Source organism: Prorops nasuta, unplaced genomic scaffold, assembly GCF_024137725.1.
Source record: "Prorops nasuta isolate Cenicafe-Biocafe unplaced genomic scaffold, Cenicafe_Pnas_1.2 PNAS00003, whole genome shotgun sequence".
NCBI lineage: Eukaryota > Metazoa > Arthropoda > Insecta > Hymenoptera > Bethylidae > Prorops > Prorops nasuta.
The window spans coordinates 13,208,151-13,231,599 of record NW_027116800.1 but is presented as its reverse complement, the minus strand read 5'-3'; the positions used below and the strand labels follow the sequence as shown (position 1 = coordinate 13,231,599).

The 23,449-nt window shown below is 46.6% G+C and overlaps 1 protein-coding gene across 1 annotated transcript in view; it reads left to right on the top strand.

The window, feature by feature from the left end:
- The first annotated feature begins 3,700 nt into the window (after nucleotides 1–3,700).
- LOC136785658 (uncharacterized) overlaps nucleotides 3,701–23,449 on the top strand; it is a 52,211-nt gene continuing 32,462 nt past the window's right edge. The window contains exon 1 of the mRNA XM_066746832.1: nucleotides 3,701–3,749. The gene's annotated coding sequence lies outside the window, so the exon portion shown is untranslated. The remainder of the gene's footprint in view (nucleotides 3,750–23,449) is intronic.

Here is a 23,449-nt window from a genome sequence, read left to right as displayed (position 1 = left end):
GACTGGCAAGCTGTTTATTGAAAAGTCCTGATTAACCGGAAAGAAGTTTCGAGTCCGTCCGAAGCTTTTGCAAGAGATATGCATCGTGGCTGGGATTATTGAACGGGAAAAAGAGAGACGCTCTAGAGAGCAAAAAGATATAATTTATTCTTGTGCAAGAGACGGGGAGCCACCTACCTCTCCCGTGTGCAAAGTAAATGCAATTACTTGGCCGAATTAAACTTTAACTCCAACAATAGTAATAACTGACGTAATACCGTATCACAATCATAATAACGACACGCTTGTATTCTTGAAAATTACACGCATTGCAATGATAGATTGCAATGGGAGGGGGGGGGGGGGGAGTGAAAGAGATGAGCAATTAGAGGGGCTAATGAGCGGACACAAACGAAATCTTCGTTTGGAGGAGGGAGAGGAACAAAGGAGAAATAAAGGGAAGAGGGGGGGGGGGGGAGGGGGGACGAAAGAGCTGGAGGCAAGGGCAGGATACAGTTTCGTGCGGGGGATGAACCAAATCTGCAGCAGCAGCGGTGTCCGATGAATTATTAATGGAAATTGACTGATGGGATATAAGGCTTAGGGCGATGCTGACACTAATGGAGTGCGTATAACTCAAACCGCCATCCGTTCGAAAATCGTGATTGAGAGTGGCAAAAAAAAGGTGGCAACTAATTTAATTAAAATGCTATCCTGCACCCCTTCAGCTGTGCTATCGACGATCGGAAAATCATCGCCGAGTTATTAATGAGAAACGGATTAACCGTATTAACATATCCCGTGGCTAATTGTACCCGGTGTAGCGGCAAAAAAGACTGGCAAAGGAAGAAGTTGGAGGAAAAAAGCTAAATTGTGTAACAAATCGCGTCGAGTCACGTAATAGACGAGGCATCGATGAGTCTCGGCTTCGTAGCGCGCGATTTCGTAAAAGGAAATATTAATAAAGCAGCGGCTGTAGCAGAGAGCGGGGAAGGAAAGGTTGTGCAGGAACTTTACACGCTACGAGTGTAGAGGAGTATAGGGGTATATAGACGGGAGAATGAGATAAAAATAGAAGCTCATTGAGGAGTTATGATTGAATGGGGATGAGAGGTCAAAGGGTGCGACGGTTTTATTGTAGAAAGGATGACATAAATCTTATTGCGTTATATAGGCTGAAACAAGGGCTGGAGATTACTGTGCGTATACATTATAGGCTAATGAAATAATAAGGAAAATCGAATTGTTGGGGTATTAGTTATCGGGTTAACGGCAGTGAGCACACCGCTTGGAGGGGATGGAAATGTGCGTGTAATTCCGTATAGAGCCAGCAGCACGCATGACGGCGTTGCCGTTGGCTATGCAGTAAGCAGAACCGGAAGCAGTGAGCCTGGGGTTGCTCTGGCATAGCATGGTGCAGGGAGTGCACGGACGCGGAGTCCAACGGTGGCTTTGCTGTAATGCGAGAGAGAGAGAGAGAGAGAGAGAGTAGCGTGTTGGAGGAGGAGGAGGGAGTGGTAGCGGTAATGGAGGGGGAGGAGTACAAGACGGTGGTGGCGGCGGTGCCAGTACTGCCAGTGGCTCGGTGTTGTTGCTGCTAGTTCTCCTACCACTTATGCACACTTGTACAGCAACTCTGACGTCGCTCGTCTTACTCGTATTGGAGTGCAAGGGTTGCTCGGCTATTCATAACATTGGGGGAGTAGTTTAACGCTGCTGGCCTCGACTCGCTGTTTCCGACGGCTCCAAGTGGTGGTCTGTCTTGCGTTTTTATATATATACATATGTGTGTGTGTGTGTATGTGTGTGTGGTTGAGTACACACGGACATGTATATACACATAAACATAGCGACATGCCTTCTCCGTAAGGTCATATGGATTCGAGCGCAGAATATACGAGTCTACGAATTACTTCCGTGTTTATAAAATAAACGGAGGTGCAAGGGTGGCTCGTGGCTCCTGCAGTCGGGGGTCAGTTGGATACGCGCGATGCGCCACTTTCATGCGCCAGAACACACATACGGTGAATGAGCGACGTGTGTGGGGAAGCTGGGTATGTTGGAATAGGGAATTGTGGGTGGGGATGGGGCGAGCTATGCTATAGTGCATATATATATATATATATAGGCAAGCAGCGAGCAAGACAGGAGCTAGGCCAGGAGGGTGGCATCGAGGGCATCGAGGGTACCCCGCGAGGGCCGAGGGCCGAGGCCAGACCACGGAAATCGCTCGACATATGCTCGCCCGCCGCTGTTATGCATTTCTAAATATTTTCCTCCTGACTGAACCAAATGTTTTCCGTGGCATTGGCTATCCCCGAAATATTCACTAGCCACGCAAACCTCGCAGCGCGAATATCACGCATACACGCGCGTATATCTATATCTATATGTTGGAACAGTGTCTTCCACTGACTGATTCACCGCTAATCATTAATTCTCCTCCTCTCTTTCTACAATTCTCTCGTGATAATACGCGCTCGCTGTATTTATCTAACAAAATTATCGATGGCAGAGAGGGAGGAACGTTATAATGTTATGATTTGCAATAACGATTTTATTGCAACCGCACCGAGGTCCGTGCTTGGACGTAAAGCAGAGAGTGGTGGGTCGCATTAAAAACTCCAATTGCTGCATAATAATTTGCCGCTCAAACTCTTCCCTAACGACTGTGCTCTAGTTGAAAATTTATAACAACTCTCTCTCTCTCTCTCTCTCCCTTCGAAGCTCTCGCGGATGCGAGTACCTCGGCGCGCGCTATCTTTATTAACTAACTGCTTTATTATATATAACAGTTTTTAACGTACTGATTTATAGCTGCGCAGGCGAGTCGGCCACTCGAGCCCACCTTACACTATTCTACACAAAGGTGTATATCTATGTATATATAGTAGTATAGAGAGTACAGAAGCTAGCGGAGGTAGGATGTGCCATATATATAAGGTATAGCCTGCATACAGCTCGGGTTCTTTAGCAGCGTGGAATTATTCGCGGCACGGGGAAAGCGTCTGGAAAGCCTATCGTTGCCCTTCTTCGTTATGTAATTATTTTTAATCTAGACGAGCGCGCGCTGCCGACTAAAATGTAATTTGCCAAATGAGGCAAAATGGCCGCGCGCGCGCGCGACTCTATTACGCGAACAGCACAAGGAGGCTTTTAAGAACGCCAGTGTGCATGGAAGGTGCAGGCACCTCCGCGCACCGCGCCGGTTCAAATGTTATTCAACGCTGGCCGTATCGCTCGAGCATCGAAATGCACACAGTAAAAACTCGCGAGACGTTAAAATATTCGTGTCGCGCGAGAACGACTGCTCGCTTTTGTGCTCGGGGCTCGCTTCTCCCCAGCTTTACGCGGACTTTTGAATTTATATAAACTTATATAGACCAGTGTATTTATACTCCGTCGCGCACATTCAGCATTTCTCCTAACGTACGAGTCTCTCTCCTGATCCTCCTGCACCACTCCGGACCTCTTATTTTTTATGCACGCTTACGCGTTTCGCGTATAAAAAAATAATTGCGCGTAATGAAAAAGTGATTAAAAGAAGGATTACTTTCCGTGAGAGCTAGATTGGGAGGGAGGGAGAAGAAAGAGAAGCATGTGCGTCTCGTACATCACACTCGATAATAATTTCTCTTTTATATTACATTTATACAATGAACAATACTGATTTTAATTGTTAGCGCGTTCCACGCGGTTTTTGCAATTATAATCTGGGTGCGCATCGAACCAAGACGCTATATAGCATAGCGCTTGTTTGGACGTGGAAGGTATGTATTAGCGACAAACGAGAGAATATAGTGGCCGAGTGGAATGTTAATAAAGGAGCGGCGGGAAAGGGCCAAAGGTTGAGTGTGCGTGTGATATTGTTGGGGAGAGAGAGAGAGAGAGGAGGAGGGAAGAGGGGGGGGGGGGGTAAAAAGATTTTCCGAGTAGCGAGTTGGAAGGAAAAGGCGGAGGGATGATGGAAGAGTGGCCGTCGCGTCGGTGGCTCGTTCGTATGTATGTACTAACGTAGTTGTACCTCTGCAGGTAGAAATTATTAAAGGTTGCCTATGAATATATATATTCACCACGTGCCGCGGCAAATATCATCGATAAAGCGAGCCACTCGTGTACAACGTAATGGCCGTATATTGTAATAGCGCCTATATCGTAATCGTTACGTGCCCGTTAAAGATTAAAAACCTATTACGGTGCTACGACCACGAGGAAATACCGTTAGGACAAGTTTATCGCAAGGCGATCCCTGTACGTTTGCGCCGGTCACTCGCGATATCGTTATTTCCCAACGCGAACCAACGTAACCCAGCAGCGTGCTGGTGTTGACTGCTTGGCAATAGTTACTCTCCCCCTCTTACCGACCCCTACACACATAGCCGACTCCGTGTGTGCAGACGCTTTCAGCTTAAGCGTATCAAATGCGTGCACGCATATGCAAACGCGAAAACGCGCTTAAATATGTAACGGATACGTATCCGTAACGCGACCGTCGCTACATAGTATACATTTTCTGCACACCACGCATTTGTTTCGTTTGCCCCATTATATTTTGCTGTCCGTCACCGTCACCGTTTCTCGCTCTACCTCTGCATCCCCTTTTTCACCCCCGACCCTCCTCCTCCTCCTCTCGCTTCCTTTTTCACCCTTGCGATGCCTCGTGACGTTTCAGTTTTTCGGACGACGACGGTTCGCCCTGTTACGTTGCTTTCTTCCATACACGAATTACGCGCCACGTTTCCAACGGGTCACGTTCAACCAGAAATACAACGCTCTTGTTTATTTTCAACCCTGCGTTAACCCACTTTTTTTCACCCGATATATATATACATTTATGTGCTCGCTGCCATGTATCCTTGTTGTTCGTCCCTCCAAAAGATTCCCGTTCCCTCCATTCTTTCTCGTCTCTCTTTCTTCTCTGACGGTTATTATATTAATACAGGGTGTTCCGTTTTAAATGACGATTTCATATTCTTTTCGAAAATTGCCTTTTCTGAAAAGACGATTGAAAATTTCTTTTCTTTTTCTTTTTTTGTTTGTGTAAGGCAAGTTAAACTCTGTTATTGCGTGCGATATATATATGACCTTGAAAAGTCGTTTCAAGGCTAGATTAATTAAGGTCCCATTGGTGTTTTTAAACGGCGCACCCCTTTTTCATTACATTCTCTTGTAACTGCTTCCAAGAGTTTTAAAAAACACTGAATGAACGTACCGTTTAATCCACAGGCATTCGCGAGATATTTGCATTTGAAATTAGACGTATGTATTCGAGCGAATACGCGTGAGAATGCGTATCGGTCACGCGCCCTACTTCAGCCAAATACACACCTACGTGCGATTTCAAACCAAATATTTCCCGTAGTCATCAACGCAACGATACATTTTAACAGTGTTTTGCAATGCTCTTGAGATAAGCTACGCTAATACACAGTAAGAAATAAATTCTATTTAGAAAACCTCAGGCTTAAATCTTTCACGGTCAAACCACTGGCAGAGGATCTTTGAAATAATTTCTTCGGTAAACATAAAATTTTCAGTAAATATTTCAAGTCTGTCATTTAAAATTAAACACATTATATATATATGTAGATTAGGATGGTTGTTAAAGAAGTGTCATTTTTCTGTTACCTAGGAATCTCCACCAAATCTGCTCGAAATAAATAAAAAAATTATCCCTGAAAGTTAGGTGTAGGTTGAGAAAAAACCCTAAAGTAACCCCCAAGTCGCTTACCTTCTCCCATTTAAATAACATGCAGTTTTGGCGGACTGTGGAAATGAATTTTGCATTTTTCGTATTTGTTCTTAAAAATTCTTTAATCGTATAAAACTGTCAAATATAGGTACTCTTGTATTTGTAGAAATTTGCAGCAAATTTTCTTTTACATAGACGCAAAGATTCAAACATCATGAAAATTGACCCTAAAACCGATTTTTCATTGATTTCAGTAATGTGCCAGTCTTTGTGTATGGAAAAGAATATTAGATGACACAAAATTTCTTCCCATACTAACAGCAATACTTGGCAGTTGTATATTGTTTACAACTTTTTTAAGCAATAATTATGGAAAATCCAATAATAGTTTTCACAGCCCGTAAAAATTCCAAGATATTTAAATGTGAAAAGGTAAACGTCCTGAGGGGTGCTTTAGGACTTTTTCTCAGCGTCCAGGTTTTAGGTGGATATTTTTATTTATTTATTTAGAGTAGATTAAAAGGGTGCCTCGGTGAAAATGGAAACACACAATTTTTAACGATCACCCTAATATATACATATAGCCAGCATATTTGAAGGTCCTCCAAAAAATCATAACGCAGTTTTGATGAACGTTAAGAGCGATTACGCGCTGTGCAAATTCGTATCTCCATTTGGTTTTTGCAAAATGAAAGAGGCGGAATAGTATGGATAAAGAATAGTAAATTATTTGAAAGCGTATAACGAAATTGAGTTATTTTTGCGATGCAAAATTGAGGATTCCATAATGGAGAGCTTAACGCTACAGCTAGGATTACTTCCGAAAAATGCGTTTAATTATGAATATATATATATATATATATGTGTGTGTGTGTGTGTGGCATATATCGAAGGGAGATTGAATCTTTGTAGGTGGAATGAAAGGGCAGAGCCGCGCATGAGCGTGCAATTGATCTCTTATTGCAAATTTAATTTCTAGGTGTGTGCGGGGATGAAAATGGGGGAGGTATTGTTAATGAGAGGCGTTGGATAGTGGGCCGTTATACCCGTCTCATCTCGATAGACTTTTTGCGTGGTGTCGAGCAATTTGTCGTTACAAGGCCGGACAGTGGCGTGACCAGAGGCCAAATTCGAAATTGGAGGGTCCTAAAGAAAAATGCGATACTATATGTCTTCGCACGGTGGTAGCGCTGTGCGCGGTGTGTGTATGAGAGAGAGAGAACTAGATTCCTTTTTTCCTGCTCATAACGAGACCGTGTTCAAGCGCCCTTTCATTATATTCGGACAGCGATTACAGCTGACTGGCCCGCGCACCGCAGCACCGCGCCATATACACATACATATAGAGGGAGTGCAGAGGTGGTAGAGTAGAACATGCCCTCCCCCCCCCCGTTCGCTCTTCCCTTCTATCTACAAGGCAGAAATATTCAATCTATAAATTTGCTTGTCGAAGCAGAAGCGCGCGAGCAAGCACGAGCAGACTAGAGGGACGCAAAAACATGCTGCAGGCACGGCAGAGACCCTGCTGCGAGCGAACTCTCTCCTCTTCCCCCCCCCCCTCCCCCCCTCCCTCTTCTCCTCGAGCCACCGTTTTAATCCACACGACGTTTTAATGATATATCACCAGTCGCTCTAATACGCATAAACAAGTAAATCACACGTTCATTGATTTAATGTGCAATAATTATTATATGTTTTTCCGCGCGAGACTGTTCAGAGTCGATTTGTTATCGGCCGTTACCACTTTGAATATTATTTAATTGGAAGCAAATAAATCACGCGAATAATTAAGCATCGATGCATTGTAAATGTGAGCGTTTGTTGCGTGGTAATACAAGCGCGCGTACGCGAGAGAACGGTGTAGATCGGTGGGAGTTTCATTATCTTCGTTGATCGCGTCGCATATATAATTGCGCTTGACAAATACCTGCGTGATTTGCGCTTTTCGATATAACCTTCTGTTATCGCAGGGAAGCTGATCGCTTAACCGATATATTATATATTGTGTATGCGGGTCTTCGCGGGAATTAACGTTTCGCCATAATCGAGAGCTCTCTGCAAATCAACGGTCAATTTTCGCTACTCCCCGGATTCAGAATCGGCAGATGGTCAGAGGTGAAACCGTTTAATGAACTATATCGCGTTTCACTCTATACAGTCCAGATAAAGAAACCCTGTCAAATTATAAATGGTAATTAGCTGTGATCGTTTGGACGAACGTACTCTGTTCAATGAAATTTCCACTTCGCTCTGTGCTACACACACCCATATATATACTATATGCACCTATAGAGAGAGAGAGCGAGAGACTAACACTGACGCACTTTGGCTCTCGTTATTTGTTTGCCAATAATTAACGCTAATTAAAAATGACACCTCGGAACGTTTGGAAGTTAGCGCGGAGCGCTCTGATCCGATAAGCCATTTATTGAAACGAGATTGTCCGATAGAGCAGCGCGCGCCCTGCTCGCGGTTATATGCAGCACCGCCCGCCCGAGCGGCTGGCTATACCTACTATACTCTTCCTGCAGCTTTATCCTTTCTAAAAGCGTTGGCGTACGTATCAAGCGTTATTATTATCCTAGAGCTGGCAAACGCCTTGGCGAATCTTCTTCAGCTCCCGCTTTCTTTCTTTCTTTCGCGCACCACTTTTATCCTGAAAATTTCATGCCGAGCTATACGAGCTACGAAGCTGTACACTGTACGGTCGCCCATGCAGCAAGAATTAATTATAATCCATTGACGGATAACCGCTGTACAGAGAGATTAAGGAACCAACCTCGTGCATTATATTTCATCCGGCCAAAAAACTTGATCAATATTTTCTTTCCTCATTTTTTTCTCGTCACTTTTGTTCGACGCAGCGCGACACGCAATATATCGGAGAATCCATTATTATGATTCATCGACAGCTTTTCTCTGTCGTCCTTATAGACTCTGCCTTTTTTTATATATAGTTTAAATATATGTCTATATAAATTGTACACAGACACAGGGAGTAATTATACAACAGCAGTTTAGCCATCGAACGATGAAGGAAAAATGGTGGGGGAGACGGGGTAGCATCTGCGTTTGTTTATTGTGCCAGCGTATAACTCACAAGAAGCTTTGATATCATTAAACGGCGTGACAATCGGCCAGATCGATCGGTGAGTTTGCGGAAAGGCTTGCATGAAAATTAATTCCAATTACGGGATGGTGGCAAGGGGCGCAAGGTGGCGGAAGTTTAATTTGCGACTGGTAATTATCCAGTAAGTGAAAAGGACGCGAAGCTATAGTACCTGCAGTGTAGCTTTAAAAATCGTGTATACAGTGGACGATTAACGACCCAAGGGGATGGTATAGGGAAGGGTTCTCTGCTTTGGTGTGTGGGTGTGTTTGTATATGTGTTGCTGATAGGTAAGAGGAGGTATACATACATACATACATATATATATAGTACGAAGGAAGGAAGGAAGGAAGGAAGAAGGAGATTGCGCTATTTTGGGGCATCTGCCGCAAAGCAAAGGCTTTGCTTTTTGTCTTCTTGCTTTTGGGTAGAGGGAAACATTAATTTCCTGCTTGGCCGTGTCATTGGACGGTGGCATTGCCCGGGCATCAGATTACAAAGTAATGCTGTTCGCAGGCGCCATTTCAGCTTTACACCATGCCGATAACAGAGATCTTTGTCAGCATTGTTTTGGCCGACCCTAACATCCGTGCTAGCGACGAGGGTAAGCTTTGTCGTGGCTATGGAGAGGACTAGAAAGATTTCTCAACGTCGATACGTCGACACGACCGGTTGGGTCGCTCGCTCGCTCGCTCGCGCGCCCGCGCGCCCGCGCGCTAACCGTGAGAGACTCTGGAGGTGTGAGAATAGACTAGCTGCTCGACTATATAGACGTAGAGAGTCTATATACGCGGTAGATCGTAGTCAACCGTGGAGTGAGAGAGAGAGAGAGAGAGAGAGAAGCCAGTGTGTACAGCGCCGAGACTGAATGTATTCACACACACACACACACAATGACAAAGATAGAGAGAAACAAGGGAAAACGACAATAAGGGGAAATGGCAAGAAAAGGGGCAAGGAGCAAGGGACGATGGAACGATTCCAGGGCAAAGCCGTAGAATGTGCTGGGAGTCCTTATCAACGACCAGTCCAATACGGATTTCCGGTATGACACTCAATACACACGCGAACGAGCACTTTGTGTGCGCGAATCCAAGCATGCGTCGCGCGGTTCGACTCGGCTCTGCTCGGCTCGGCTCGGCTTGCACACGTATCGCGTGTGACCGCAGAAGGACCAGCCGCGCGCGCGACACGCTAGCCAATATTTACTACCGGGGACAATCGGCATCCTTTGGTTTCGAATGTCTGGTTCGCTACGCAATCGAAGCCCCTATTTATCCTACCAAACGATCGCTGATTCCTCTCAAACCGATACACGACTTTCCCACAACAAATTCAAAGATAAAGCGCATCCGTTATAAAGCACTATTCTCCTCTAGACTTGTAGTGTATAGCGTCCTCTCAGACAACAATAAGGTAATACAGAAAAGAACCTGGTCCTTTACCTCCCGTAGCCTGGAAAAACCGGGACACACATTTTCCAAATTGTTGTCTTTCATCGCGAGATGTACCCCGAGTAGCCTCGTGTGCTATGTATGTATATATACGTGATGTGCACGTCGATGTATGCGCGTCTGCGTTTCTCTACACAATACATAAACGCTACAAAAGAATCAACGGGAAGCTGCTATCCCTCTTTAGCTTTGTAGGGCTTAATAACGTTTTCATCGCTAAAAAGCGCCGAGAGCTCGTCGCTGTTATTCGGAAAGCGGGGAAAAACGAAAGCGACTCGCTTAATTATATACCTTCGCGTCTTTAATTACGAGGTATTTGAACAACACGGTTGACGATAAAGCGCGAAGCCGCGTTCCTACCGCTTTAAAAGCGTTTTTCGTGCAGCGTTTGCCTTCTGGCGTTTCGTCGCGGCGCGCTTGCCCTTTCAACTTACGCCCGTCCGCGCACACACGTATTCTTACTACTGACGCTAGCAGCTACCAGTTACCAGTGCTGACACCTCGCGTCTTTTAATGGGAGTAAAGCGAGTCGCGTTAGGGCCTTTTAAAGGGACTACGGGGAAAACTTTGATGATAATAGAGCAGTCCTGAAATTATTATTAGAAGAGCAATGTAAACGGAGAGAGTGGCGCTAAATATTTGTGTCCTCTTATGGGTATATATGCCATATAAACGTGTACGTTTACTACTGATATCATGCTAGCTAGCTTCAGCTTCTTCCGATACCTCGCGTCCTTTAATATTTCGGAATAACGTTGGTAAGAATAAAACCACAAGCTGAAATTATCTTTATCGCGTAGAAGAGAAATGCAGAGACGGGGGGGGGGGGGGAGAGAGAGAGAGAGAGAGAGAGAGGGAGCGAAGCAAAATTCGTCCGTCCGTGTACACATTTGTTTATACTACTGACACCGGAGCGGCCATTAATATCGCTGACGCCTCGGGTCTTCTAATATTTAGGAATAATGTGGGACGCAACGTCGATGATAATAAAAGCAACCTGAAATTATCTTTATTATAAAGGAGAAATGCAAATGGCAGAGGCAGGATCTGCCCGCGTACACACATATTTTTACTACTGGCGTTCGTAGCCACTGTAGTACCGACACCTCGCGTCTCTTAATATTTAGAAATAAAGCGGGACGCGTCGGAGACTTTTAAAGGGACTTTGCGAACAACGTCGATGATAATAAAACCAAGCTAAAATAATGTTTATCGCAGAACGAAACTAGAGGCGAAAGAGTGAGGGAAGATTCTTCCGTCTGCGTATAGAGGTATTTTTACTACTGACACTAGGGGGGGGGGGGAGCTAGAGCCACTAGTGCTGACACCTCGCATCTTTTAATATTTCGGAATAAAGCGAGGCGTGTTAGGGCCTTTTAAAGGGACTGCGCGAACAACGTCGATGATAATAAAGCCCGGCTGAAATTATCTTTATTATAGAAGGGAAATGCGCGCGGAGGTAGAGAAGGAGCGCGCGGATGAGCAAACTGCAAAATCACACGGAGTTCTCGCGATAAGAGATAAAAGGCCCGTGTAAACACTACGGACGCACGGCATATACACGTAGAATATCGCGATCAGGAGTGATTAATGGGCGAGGTGCGCCGTTTAACCGCTCCGCTTTTGCTTCCTGCAGTAAGAATAGCGACCCCTGCCCCCTCGACCCTCTCGCTCGCTCGCTCCTCGACGTCCCATTCGGAAACAAGAACACCCCGCGCGCGCGTTCCTCTCACGGCTTACAGAAACTGCCGGAAGTATATTTTGCCTACGTACCCCCTTCTCTCTCTCTCTCTCTCTCTCTCTCCCTCCTCTCCTCTCCTTCTCACGCTCTCGCAGCTTTCTTCCCTTTGTGGACTCTTGCGAAATTTCCCGAGGAAACTGTGCACACACACACACACACACACACACATATATATGTATATACACGGTATATGTATAGCAGCCCGTCAATACTCTCCTAATTTTATGAGAAATTTCACGAAGAGACTCGTAAGAATTACACTGGTCTCTCCTAATATTATTCTTGCACCGCGCTACGCCGCGCCACGCCTGATGCCATCCACCGCGCTAATTCCCTCTTGGGCGTGATATTTTCAAGAAGCATTGTACGCGCTGGAGGATGTAAATACTTGGGAACCGGTAATCTTGGCAATCTTTCGTGAAAAGGACGACGTTAATGCGACATATTTTGACTTCCCTCCTCACGGCGGCGCCTCTCGAGATGAACTTTCGCCATTCAGATTACACTTAATCGTGCAAAAACTTTCCACGGGAAAATGTATCGTAATTGCGAGCCACGCGGACAGTAACGAGCTTTTCCTGCGGTGAATATTAGCGAGGTACGTAAAAAAAAATTTGATCCAACTTCCTCACGGTAAAATCTTAATAGTCATTAAATCCCATAATCCTCCATCTCGCATGCGTATTCTCGTCATTTACATCGGAATCTTTTGAAAATTTCGTTATATTTCTAATTCCTTCGCAAAGGCCTTGAAATTTAAGCGGATTACGCCTCTATTCCCTTTGTGTCCGCAATTAACAGTAAAATCTTCCGGACATATTTTTTAACGGGTACGGTGAAGGACTTGAGTGGATTAGAATTTGCACAATTGAATGAAATGGCGAGTAATTACTTGGCGTTTTCTAATGTAGTGTCGGGGAAATTAGTGAGGGGTACCGGGGATGAGAGAGGGTGATATTGCGATGGGGCTATATATATATATAGGGGAGTTGGAGAGTTTTGTGGGTGTGTCTATACGCGCGCGCGCGTGTGTGTGTGTGTGTATCTGTGTGTGGGAGTATTAGAGAGAGGAAACGAGATTGGATAAAGTCGAGAGATCCAGGTAGAAAAGAGATAGAGTTTTGAGAAGCGGAGATAAGCGTTAATCGAGTGAGATCTTGGCTACGCAAATGTATCGCAATCAGCGCCGAGCTTACGTAAGCGGTAGTTAGGCTATGTGTATGCAATAGGTAGATCGAGAGAGGGGGGGGGGGGGGAGGGAAAGAAACGAAGGGGAAAGAGGAGAGGTCACACGCACACTCACACTCGCATTTATATATATATATATATATATATATATATATATAGACGTAGAATGTATAATGGAGGATATACCACGTGGAACGTCGTGTAAAAGTTAGCCAAGGGCTTAATACGCAAACGCATTTTAATTGGCTTTGTTGTCAACTGTATTTAGGCGGCAAAACTTCTAATTCGCGGTATCGCCATTCTCGTCGATTTGCCTGATTACAGCAATGGCTAAAATCTAAATTGCTGATAATTGAACGGCGCATCAGCAATGCAGATGTAACGATAGATCTCGTTGCTGGTTAGCGATACGGCCGTTGCAAAAGGCTTAAAAACCGGATATAGATATATATATATATATATATATACACTGTGTTTTGGAGGAAGAGAGAGAGAGAGAGAGAGAGAGATTAAATTGCGACGACGAACGTGTCTATATATACGATAACGAATCTCGAAAGAGCCTTAAACGCGAAACGCATCTGAAAATCGAGCGTAAAAAGTAATCCGCAGCGTATCCTGATTGCAAATGCGGATCGACTGTCTGGCGGACTAATTGCAATTTCGGCGCAGCGCGGAAGGAATTTAATTAACTCAATTAGCCGGGGCTTCGACGTTAACTACGGGGCTGCAGGTACGTCGGTACTGCATTAGGGGAAGTTGGCTAAAACGGAGCGGATCATATTCATGACACCGGTTCACCTTTGGCAAAGTAGAGAAATTGATTGCGGAATTCATTGGTGCGGAGGAAGGATGCGGTGTGTGGGAATGAGAAGAAGAGAAGTAGATAGATATATACATATATATATATACTAGAGCTATATGGTATAGAAGGTAGAGATTCGATGAGGATGCAGTCCGGATGGAAAGGAAATTTCTCTCTGAGTGTGTGTGTGTGTGTGTGTGTTAATGCGAGTAGAGAAACCAAGCAGTCAGACAGTTAAGGGAAAGCAATCGAACTTGGCCCGTAGCACCAATAGTCCGGTTGCTTCCTTCCATATTATAGCGTAACGCATGGTAACGTATGTATATCTATGCCTCGCGGCTCTCCCGCGCATCCAGCCAAATCGCATCACGATTCTCTCTTGCCAAGGCTAATTGCCATTCGAGATTTGCTCATCGTCGTTGCATGGCCTTCGCTTATGCCGCACGCTTCAGCATCGCCGCAGTCCGTGGCCAAGGCTACTGCTACTTCTGAATATATATATATATATATATACACACACACACACACGCGTATGCAAGGCACGCATAACTCGCAAGCATGTATCATATATATGTACGACATGCATAGACCGTGCCGGTTGGCCAGGACGGAAATTCCGGCCGTCGGCCGATCAGTTTTGCGGATGCGACGTATCCGGTGATTTGGCATTGTTGCCCACCACGCTCCGGCGTCAATGGGTGCACGCAGGTAGAACGAGTTACACACGTGTGCGCGGCCAGGTACCCCGTGTCATTGCCAGGTCCGTTGCCCTTCGATCCCACCTACAGATAATTCCCTCTTGTGCAGGTGCCCCGTCCACTCCCCCTCACCCCACCTAATTCCCATAAACCAATAACCACACCTCACCCCCCACCCCCCTTCTCTCTCTTTCTTTCTTTCTTTCTTTCTTCCTCTCTTCTCTGGCTATCTGTGCTCCTAAACCCTACACCTTTCTCTATATGAGTGTGTGTGCGTGTGTTACGCGACCCTATCGCCTTTTCCAACGTACTATCTAATCCTCTTATCCCTCTCGACTCTCTGCTTTTCAACTCGTACCTCTGGCCCCTCGTACTATAGTAGTATATATATGTGTGTGTGTGTGTGTGTGTGTGTGCGTACAGCCGTCCTTTCTTTTCTTACCAAAGGCAACGAGAGAAACAACCCTCCGTTTCTCTATATTTACGTCCAACCTTCTCCACCCATTCCAGTCTCTTTTTCTACGATTTCGTTGCCAACTAGTCGTTGGCCAGTGTGTGCAATCGGATCGGTAATTAAAGCCAGCAGCCGTCGATGGAGCTTCACCGGCTTCGGCTTCGGCTTCTTCCTCGTCGGCTTCGACTTGGACTTTGCTCGGTGTATAGTTGGGCGTCGCGTGGCTCTACAGGAACGAGCCATTACAACCATCGCTCGTTCGTCGTAGCGAGAGAACAAAAAAAGGGAAACAAGAGCACGACGAGGAAAAAGTAGAAAATGAGCGAGCGAGCGAGAGAGAGAGAGAGAGAGAGAGAGAGAGAGAGAGAGTTTTAACTTTGCTTGAAATCGGATGAGGGAATGGGGAGGAGTGGGAGGGGGTGGACGTCCTTCATTCCGGCTATTCCATTACGGCGTTTGTTTGATCCCGACCATCCGTATCGATTGCAAGTCCAGGCCGCGTTCCTTGCGAGCTCCACCGACACTCGTCGAAAACGAGAGTCGACTCGACTCGACTCTTGCTTGGAGCTGCTGGTTGATTTGAAGCGGTGGAGGAAGAAAGGGGAGGGGGTGTGAAGCGAGCCGAAATGGGCCGAGACCAAAACCGACTCGACTCGACTCGAGTCAAATCGAGTCTGACTCGCGAGAGCTCGGAAGAATTTATCGGCTAGCTTTTCGAAACTGCCGTGACTCTCGTTGCGGAATTACTCGGCGAGAAGCAGTAATTATTTTCGAGGGTCGGAGAAAGAGAGTGAGTCAACGAGCAATATCCAGCAGGGAGAGCAAGAGTCGGGTGGAAAGGGCGAGATGGATGCCGAGGAGAGATAGGAGAGGAGGAGCAGGAGAAATAAAGTAAAGTGTGTACGTGTGTTCGAGAGAGAGAGAGAGAGAGAGAGAGAGAGAGAATGGCGAATGGGAAGCGCGTGAAAAGACGTGGATTCCGACGTGGCGGGCCGCAGATGGATAGGCAAAGGAAAAATAACCTTTACCCGGGACAGCGTACAATCGGCTTTTGTGCATGGACCTCGGGCCGGGAAGCCATTAATTTTAAGTAACGAAAATGGCCACTCGCGAATCTCTCCCTCCCCCCCCCCCCGCCACCTCCTACCACAGAATAAGGGAAAATCAACGACCCCAATGACACTTTTGCCCCAGTCGGGCTCGAGCCAAACGACCGGCCGACCCATACAGCCTTTTCCCCTTAAATTCGACAAGCGACGCGCCTTCTGTCCAACGATCCATCCTATCTCGATTTCATTAAACCAGATCGATCCTTGATTAGCCATTCTATACTAGCCCACGCTCTCCAACAACTCTCTACGGATTCTCCGCTCTCCGAAACTTTTATTATACCAGCACCGATTCGTCTCGCGTTGTATACCGACCCACCCATCCCCCCTTAATGCACGTTTCTTGCTCGAAGCGCGTCAACTTACAACTTTGTTTTAAATGTAAATTCGAGCAACGAAACTGTTGGTCCAAACTTTTCGGTAATTGTATAATTTCGGTGTGTCCTTCCTAGTCGTTTCGCGCCTCTCTCTGCACTCGAGAAGTCTTCGTTGTTTCTACCCTCCCCACACTCCCGCCTTCCTCCGGCGAAGAAAGGAATATCCAGAGCGAGAAATCCAATGGTCAGCCGAGCAATCTTTTCGCAAAGTGGAAAATTCATAATTGGATAACAGGTTGCGAGGGAGTATTTTAATCTCGTCGGGATGCTATAGCACGCGCTGCTGCGGAGGCTCCATTATATCGCGATGAAAAAACATTTATTTCGTTCAGCCGTAATGTATACAATAATATCATAATCCAATCAGAGAGTCCAATTGGAGCAAAGACGGAGAAAGAGTGGTTGGGTTTTATCTACTTGGCCGTCGGGCGGAAATCTGCTAAAACCGCATCCTGCTCTCGGATACGCGTTGAATCGCTGAAAACGATCTAAATTAAAGGAATGCTGTCGTTAATTAAGCATTATTAAACATTAACAAAACTGAAACAAAGGATCGTCGGGTCTCGTAAAGCTGGCCCTTCTTCTTCTTCCTCTTTATGTCCTTTTCTCCTTCTGCTCGCCGCACATTTTCAAAGTAAGTACTTTCTTCTTTAAGCGCGTTCCTTGACACGGTCTCCGCGCGGCCACGCGCATCTTTTATATTAATACAAAGTGTCAGACGTCTAAGAAAGTTCCACAACTACATTAAGACCGCGAGAGAAGATCCAGGGCTCTCACTCACTTGCTCACCCACACACACACACACACACACACACACACAAGCACAAAGAGTATTTACGAGCAGAGGAAGGCCAGCTCTCGAAGTGGTTTATCCGAAAAAAATTACCGAGCAGGAAGTTTATCTAGCGTGAACAGCACCTGAGAGATTTTAAAACGTCGACGTCTAAGATATTACCGTCCGGGTCAAGTGGCAATCGTCACAGCGTCGTTGTCGTCGTCGTCGTGGTTGGTCGGCAAAAAAATCACCGAGACCGGAAGTGGCAGCGGGACCCGGCACGCCTGTTTCTCCTTTCTTTCTTTTTCGTTGGGAAGGAGGAGGAGGGTGGGGGGAGGAGTCCTCCCCTTCCTCCCTTCACCGCCCTTTTCACCCCTGGGTGGTTAGCCAGAAGCAGTACGACGCCAGAGAGAGAGAGAGAGAGAGAGAGAGGGGGGGGGGGGGTAGCGAAAACGGTTTGAAAATTGCTTGGAAAGCTGGGAGAATCTCGCACCGCGGGTGGCTGCGAAGAAGAATTGCTAGGTGAAAAGTTTCGTGGCCGATGGTGAGAATGCAGTAACAGGGCCGTGGCACAGGTTGCATCCCGAGTGCATCTATATGAATAAGCTGGGAGGTTGCGGCAAGAGCGGCAGCTGGAGTTATACATTTATTACGATCCGCGCGTGACAAAATTAACATCGACGAGCGAGTTCGGTCGGTTAATTGCACCGATGCTGCCACTCGTGGACACACTCGGATCTACTATATATATATATATATATATTGTATACCGTTACATATAACTATATCGTAGTATACAGTAGTTGGGAAATATCCTGGCAGGGCAAACAGGTCGTGCAGGAGATAGGCTGGAGGATAGGAGCTGTGGATAGGGCCGCAAACTCGTTTGGGATGTCGAAGGGGACGCGGAATAATGACTTTTCCCGAGCGACGGCCATTGCGACAGCAATTTGTAGAACACTGGAACGATGGAGTACTCGGCGAGTATAGTATATAGTGTATCAGTGGAAAAGGCTCGACGGAGTGGGCGTTCGGATACTACTACTGTATCCTCTCTCTCTCCCTGCCTCGCTGCAGCTCTCCATTCCCGTTCGAGTCTTTCGAAAGGACGCGAGTAGCGAGAGAGAGAGAGAGAGAGCCACGGCAACGACGAGAAAACCAGGTGAAAGCGAGAACCAACTGCAGTGGAGGCATGCCTCGCCTTGCCTCTCGCTCTCGAGCGAGACACTTAAAAAGTTGCGGTGCAGTAACTATTGAAATAGTAAGCTATTGAGGTTCGTTCGAGTAACGTTCCGGAATCGGCTATTCGTCGTTCGGTCGAAGAGCTTGCCTATGTACGGAGCAATCGAGGTAGAGAGCCGTCGAGACGGTCTAGGGGGAAAGGGGGGAGGTGGGCAGAGAACGAGTCGCTGCTAGGATTCTCGTTACGCCAGTCCATTTGAGGAAAAATTACTGCGCAGCGCGGGGGAAGCTCCTTTAAACCGAGCGATTTACGAGATTTGAAAATTTCAATAGGTGTTTTGTACGTCTGGTGCTTGTTTTAAAATACACTGGTATACCTTCGAAAGAATACTACTGGCGGCCTCGTTTCTTCTCCCCGGTTCTCGGTAATTGCTTCGTGACACACGATCTCTAAACACGAGCTAAACGGATTGAGCAGCGACACACAGCACATAGCAAGGAGGGTGAAGAGAAGAGATGTTCGAGTTGAAAGTGCGGATAGGGGAAAAGCGTATAAACCGGCGGAAAAGTAAAGCGAGAGACACATCACGCACACACGGTTAAGATTCCTCGAAAGTGTTAAGTCGCAATCGTGTCGTTGAGACACGGTATATATATATATATAGGGCCGATTGCGAAGGAGAAATTACTGCAGCGCGCGAGGCAAGTTCCGTAGCTCCTCTCGAGCTCGACGGGCGACGGAGGCGGCGGAGGCGGTGGCGGCGGCGGCGGCGGTGGTGGCGGCAGCGGTTCTTCCAGACGAGAATACCGATTAGCCACTCACGAAGAGTCGTCACGTCTTCCTCTCTACGAGTCCACGTAGCGACTCGCGTGCGCGCACCTACCTACCTCATCCTTTTTCCCCTCTTGTCTCTCTCTCTCTCTCTCTCTCTCTGTCCCTCTCTAAAAACCGTCGAAACGTCTCTTTCGATTCTGTTTGCCGCACACCCAGCACCTTTCCAAGATGTGCGAGGTAAATAGCGAACTTCCACGTTACCTTCCCACGTCACTCTCTCACCCCCCACCCCCTCCCAACCCCATTTTACCATCTCGCTCGCTCGCTCGCTCTTCCCCTTTCTTTCTCTCACCAATGTATTTTTCTCCAAGATAATACTCTAACCGGATCGAGACCGAACCGACAAGATCAACTCGAGATCTTTTTACGCGTACAACTCTCCAACGTTTATATTCGATCGGAAACACCTTAAGGGTCCCGTTTAAAAGCCTCGACGGCGCTATTACCTCTTATTTACTTCTCTCGCGGCTCCGTAGCCCAGAAACAATAAAATGCTTGTAGCAGTATTTGCAATTTTTATCCCCCGTAGCCGTAGCCGCGCGGTTGCATAAAACTCGACGAGCCGAGAGAGCAAAACCTGACGCGGAATACTTCGCATTATTAACACGCTTTTTCCTCGGTCGCTTGAAATACTTGTTTGTTGCTTAAGCTCTGATTTCAGCCCCAGGATTTCGTCAATTCTTCATGCAAAACTGTCCACCGATAAATAGTTGCGGAAACGGCTTTTCTTGTCCAGGCGAAACTACCGCGCGCGGAAAAAAGGAGGAAAAAATTCACGGGAATAAAATGGCGCACTTTAAATGTTTATATAGGAGTAGTAAAAAATGCTCTTTATATCTGTATATCGCTCCATCGGATAACGATAATGAGTAAAAAGCGGTGCAGGTAGGACGCGATATATACGCGCGTCAGTCTCGAAAGGCTCGGCATGCAGTCGCCTATCACGGATCTCCCGTCATCCGTCCTTCCTTTCTTTTCCTTTATACTTATTGGCTTCCTTTCGACGCTCGTTATTCAGTTTTTATTGGAAATGGAAGAGTCCGTACTGTATACATGCATATATATAATCAGAGGGGTGAAAAAAAAAAGTAGCGAGGTAAATATTTATAATATATGCTTCTCGTTTACATCGCTTAGCGGCTCGTCTCGGTTGGTTTCGGCCGACCTCGTAGTGCAGCGCGATTTGACGCGAGATGAGATGATACATGGAGATGAGATGAGATCGGATGAGATAGGCAGGAATATAATATAGTGGATAGCGTAAGGTGGAGAACGCCAAAAAGCGGAGAGTGCGAATTAGAAAGTAAAATTCAAGGTTTCGCGAGGTGGGACGCCGAGCTTTTTATGGTGCATTACAAATGTATCATATATTATTATGAAAATACTATTATAAAAACGTCCCTCCCGTGTAGCCGGGGCGCATGGTTGAACCCGGCAAGGCCTCTCGCAGACAGAATACCTGGGAGTGCGAAGATTTGCAGTACTTCCGCGTTTTCGCATGACTTATAGAGTTTTCCCCGCCGATTCCTCTGCGCGATATATATATATATATATCTCTCTCTCTCTCTTTCTTCCTTGCTATCTAGACTCACCCTCTCCCCACACAACGGCTACGCTCCAATGCCAGCCTCGTGCACCCCTCCTACCACTATCTCACCTCTTTACATACATACAACGTATTCCCGTCTACGTGTGCGTTATGCCTTTCAAGAACGATTCCTCCTAGGATTGCCATGGATCCCCCCCCCCCTCTCTCTCTCTCTCTCTCTCTCTCTTTCATCGCGCACGCACATATTCTCACACATTCTCACCGTATATTTCCTCAAAATTCCAAGCCTGTTTCCACTAAAATATTTCGCGTTCGCATTTCGCACTCGGCTCAAAGCGTCAGATGAGAATACGAAGCTTCCCCTTATTATTCGGAACTATACGCTTCTGCAGGTAGTTTAAATTACTTTTCAAACTACAGCCATCCCCTCCCCCCTCCCTCCACCCCGCAACGCCCTTTTCTTCAACGGGGCTAGTGGTGCGTGAGCGCTTTTTACTCTTTGCACCGATATGCTATAGCTTCTCTATATATATACGTATTATATAGCAATCTATACATAGTTTAATATCACATACCAGTTTAAGAATTTTTATACATTTCGACAGGAATAAAGCTAGCACCGATGGGTTTGCTCTGTCATTTATTATCCTTATTAAAAGGCACCTGTCCCTTGCGAGTCAACGCTCTGCGTGAGCTGAATGAAGACAAGTTTCTCGAGGCTTCTCTAAATGAATAAAATATCTCACGAATTATACGACAGTCTTATACGCTGCTGCGCTGTCACAGGCCACTGCTGCTATAAACCGGCGCGTGCGTGCGCGTCTATTTATTTATATATGTCCATATGTATATATCTACGGAGTATACCTAAGCCGCAATTGCCACCTGGGCAACTTCATCGAACTTTGTCCCTCTTCTTTTGATCTCTATCTCTGTACATCTTGCCTCCCCCCCCCCCTCCTGTCTCCCCTCCACCAATCAACCAACCTTCATAAATCCTTCCTCATTCGAGCAACGCTGAATCGAGTTTCGAAAATTCCATGTTTATAATCCAGAGTCGACGTTGCGCTTCGATATAACGCCTCATAGGGCTTAATATAAAATCTCTTGGATAGGAGCTAGGGAGTCGATATCCCGCAGAAGCCTCCGGGAAAGACGGGGTCCCGTGAGGGAAACGGAGAAATATAGGCTAATCGTGCAGACTGGCGAGAGAACCGGAGCTTCCACAACTTCTCCCTCTGTCTCTCTCTCCCTCCCTTCTGACTGCTTTATATCTTTTCAGGGCCTTCGTCAATTAAAGCCAGAGTCCCGAACAATGGGCTCTCCCACCTGTCCGTCTGTCCGTCCGTCTGTCCGACCGTAGTACAAATATCCCAGCTAACGCATACATATGACACGGACGTTTCCGCTGGTGAAATTTTACCGTACCACTCGTCACTCGTCGCTCGTCGCTTGTCACTCTTGCCGCACGGAAGGAGGGGGGAGAAATTGTTTTTGCCCGCTTTTTTTTAGCCGTCCAGAATGGAATACAGTTCTCTCTCCTGGGAAAGAGAGACTAGCGGTTGGCGTCATTTGTTATCGTTATTAAAGACTCGCGCGAATCCTCCCCCCCCCCCCCTACCAACTGCGTGAGATGCATGGAATCAACACGGAGCACGGTCTAATTCCCCCAGCAACCGTCCCTCCTCCCTCCCTCCTCCTCCCCACATGTACGCGCTCTCGCGCTGTCTCGACGCAAAAAAAAAACTCAAGGAAGATCCCCTCTCCGATAAAAACGATAACTCGAAATTGGCGCTAAACTTTATTAATCATTCGATACCCGGTGAATATTCAAGCATCGGGGGGAAGCTTTATGGTTTTTATCCAAAGCTGCGAGATTCGAGTTTTAAAGGGACGGGATAAAATGTGGAATAGAGTTAAATCGATGTAGAGGATCTTGCCGAGAAATATTAATGCATAAACGCGTGTATGGGGGTATACGGCGGTTGGATAAAAGGTACGAGAGGAACCGGAAGCTCCAGGCGCCCAGAGGGAGAGAGAGAGAGATGACTGGAAAAAGAGCAGGTGGCTCGTGCTGTCGACCGATCGATTTGCGTGGGCGGTCCAGGCGGATTTGCTCGAGCAATTCTTTCCATGAAGCGACGTCCCTCGAGTATAAAAGGGAGAAAAGCAGCAGCATCTTTTTCGCGCGTGGACGTTACACGCCACGACAGGATTTCGAATCGATTTGCGTGAACGGTCCGCTTTGCGGATTCGGCAGAGTGATTCCTCCCCCAGGAGCTAGACCGCGAGGCTATGCCTCTCCAACGCCTTCGTCCAGCGAGACGTTTCTTGTATCCTGGTGAACGAAGCACGACGAAGCGATCTATATATATATATACTCTGGTCCGATGGTACGAGGGTAAAAAGCGTGCAGTTTAAATAGGAGAACGGCAGCGAGAACCACGAGGCCGCTGTGGAAGGGCTTAAAAAAGGTAGGTAGTGGAGGTAGAGCCTGGGGAA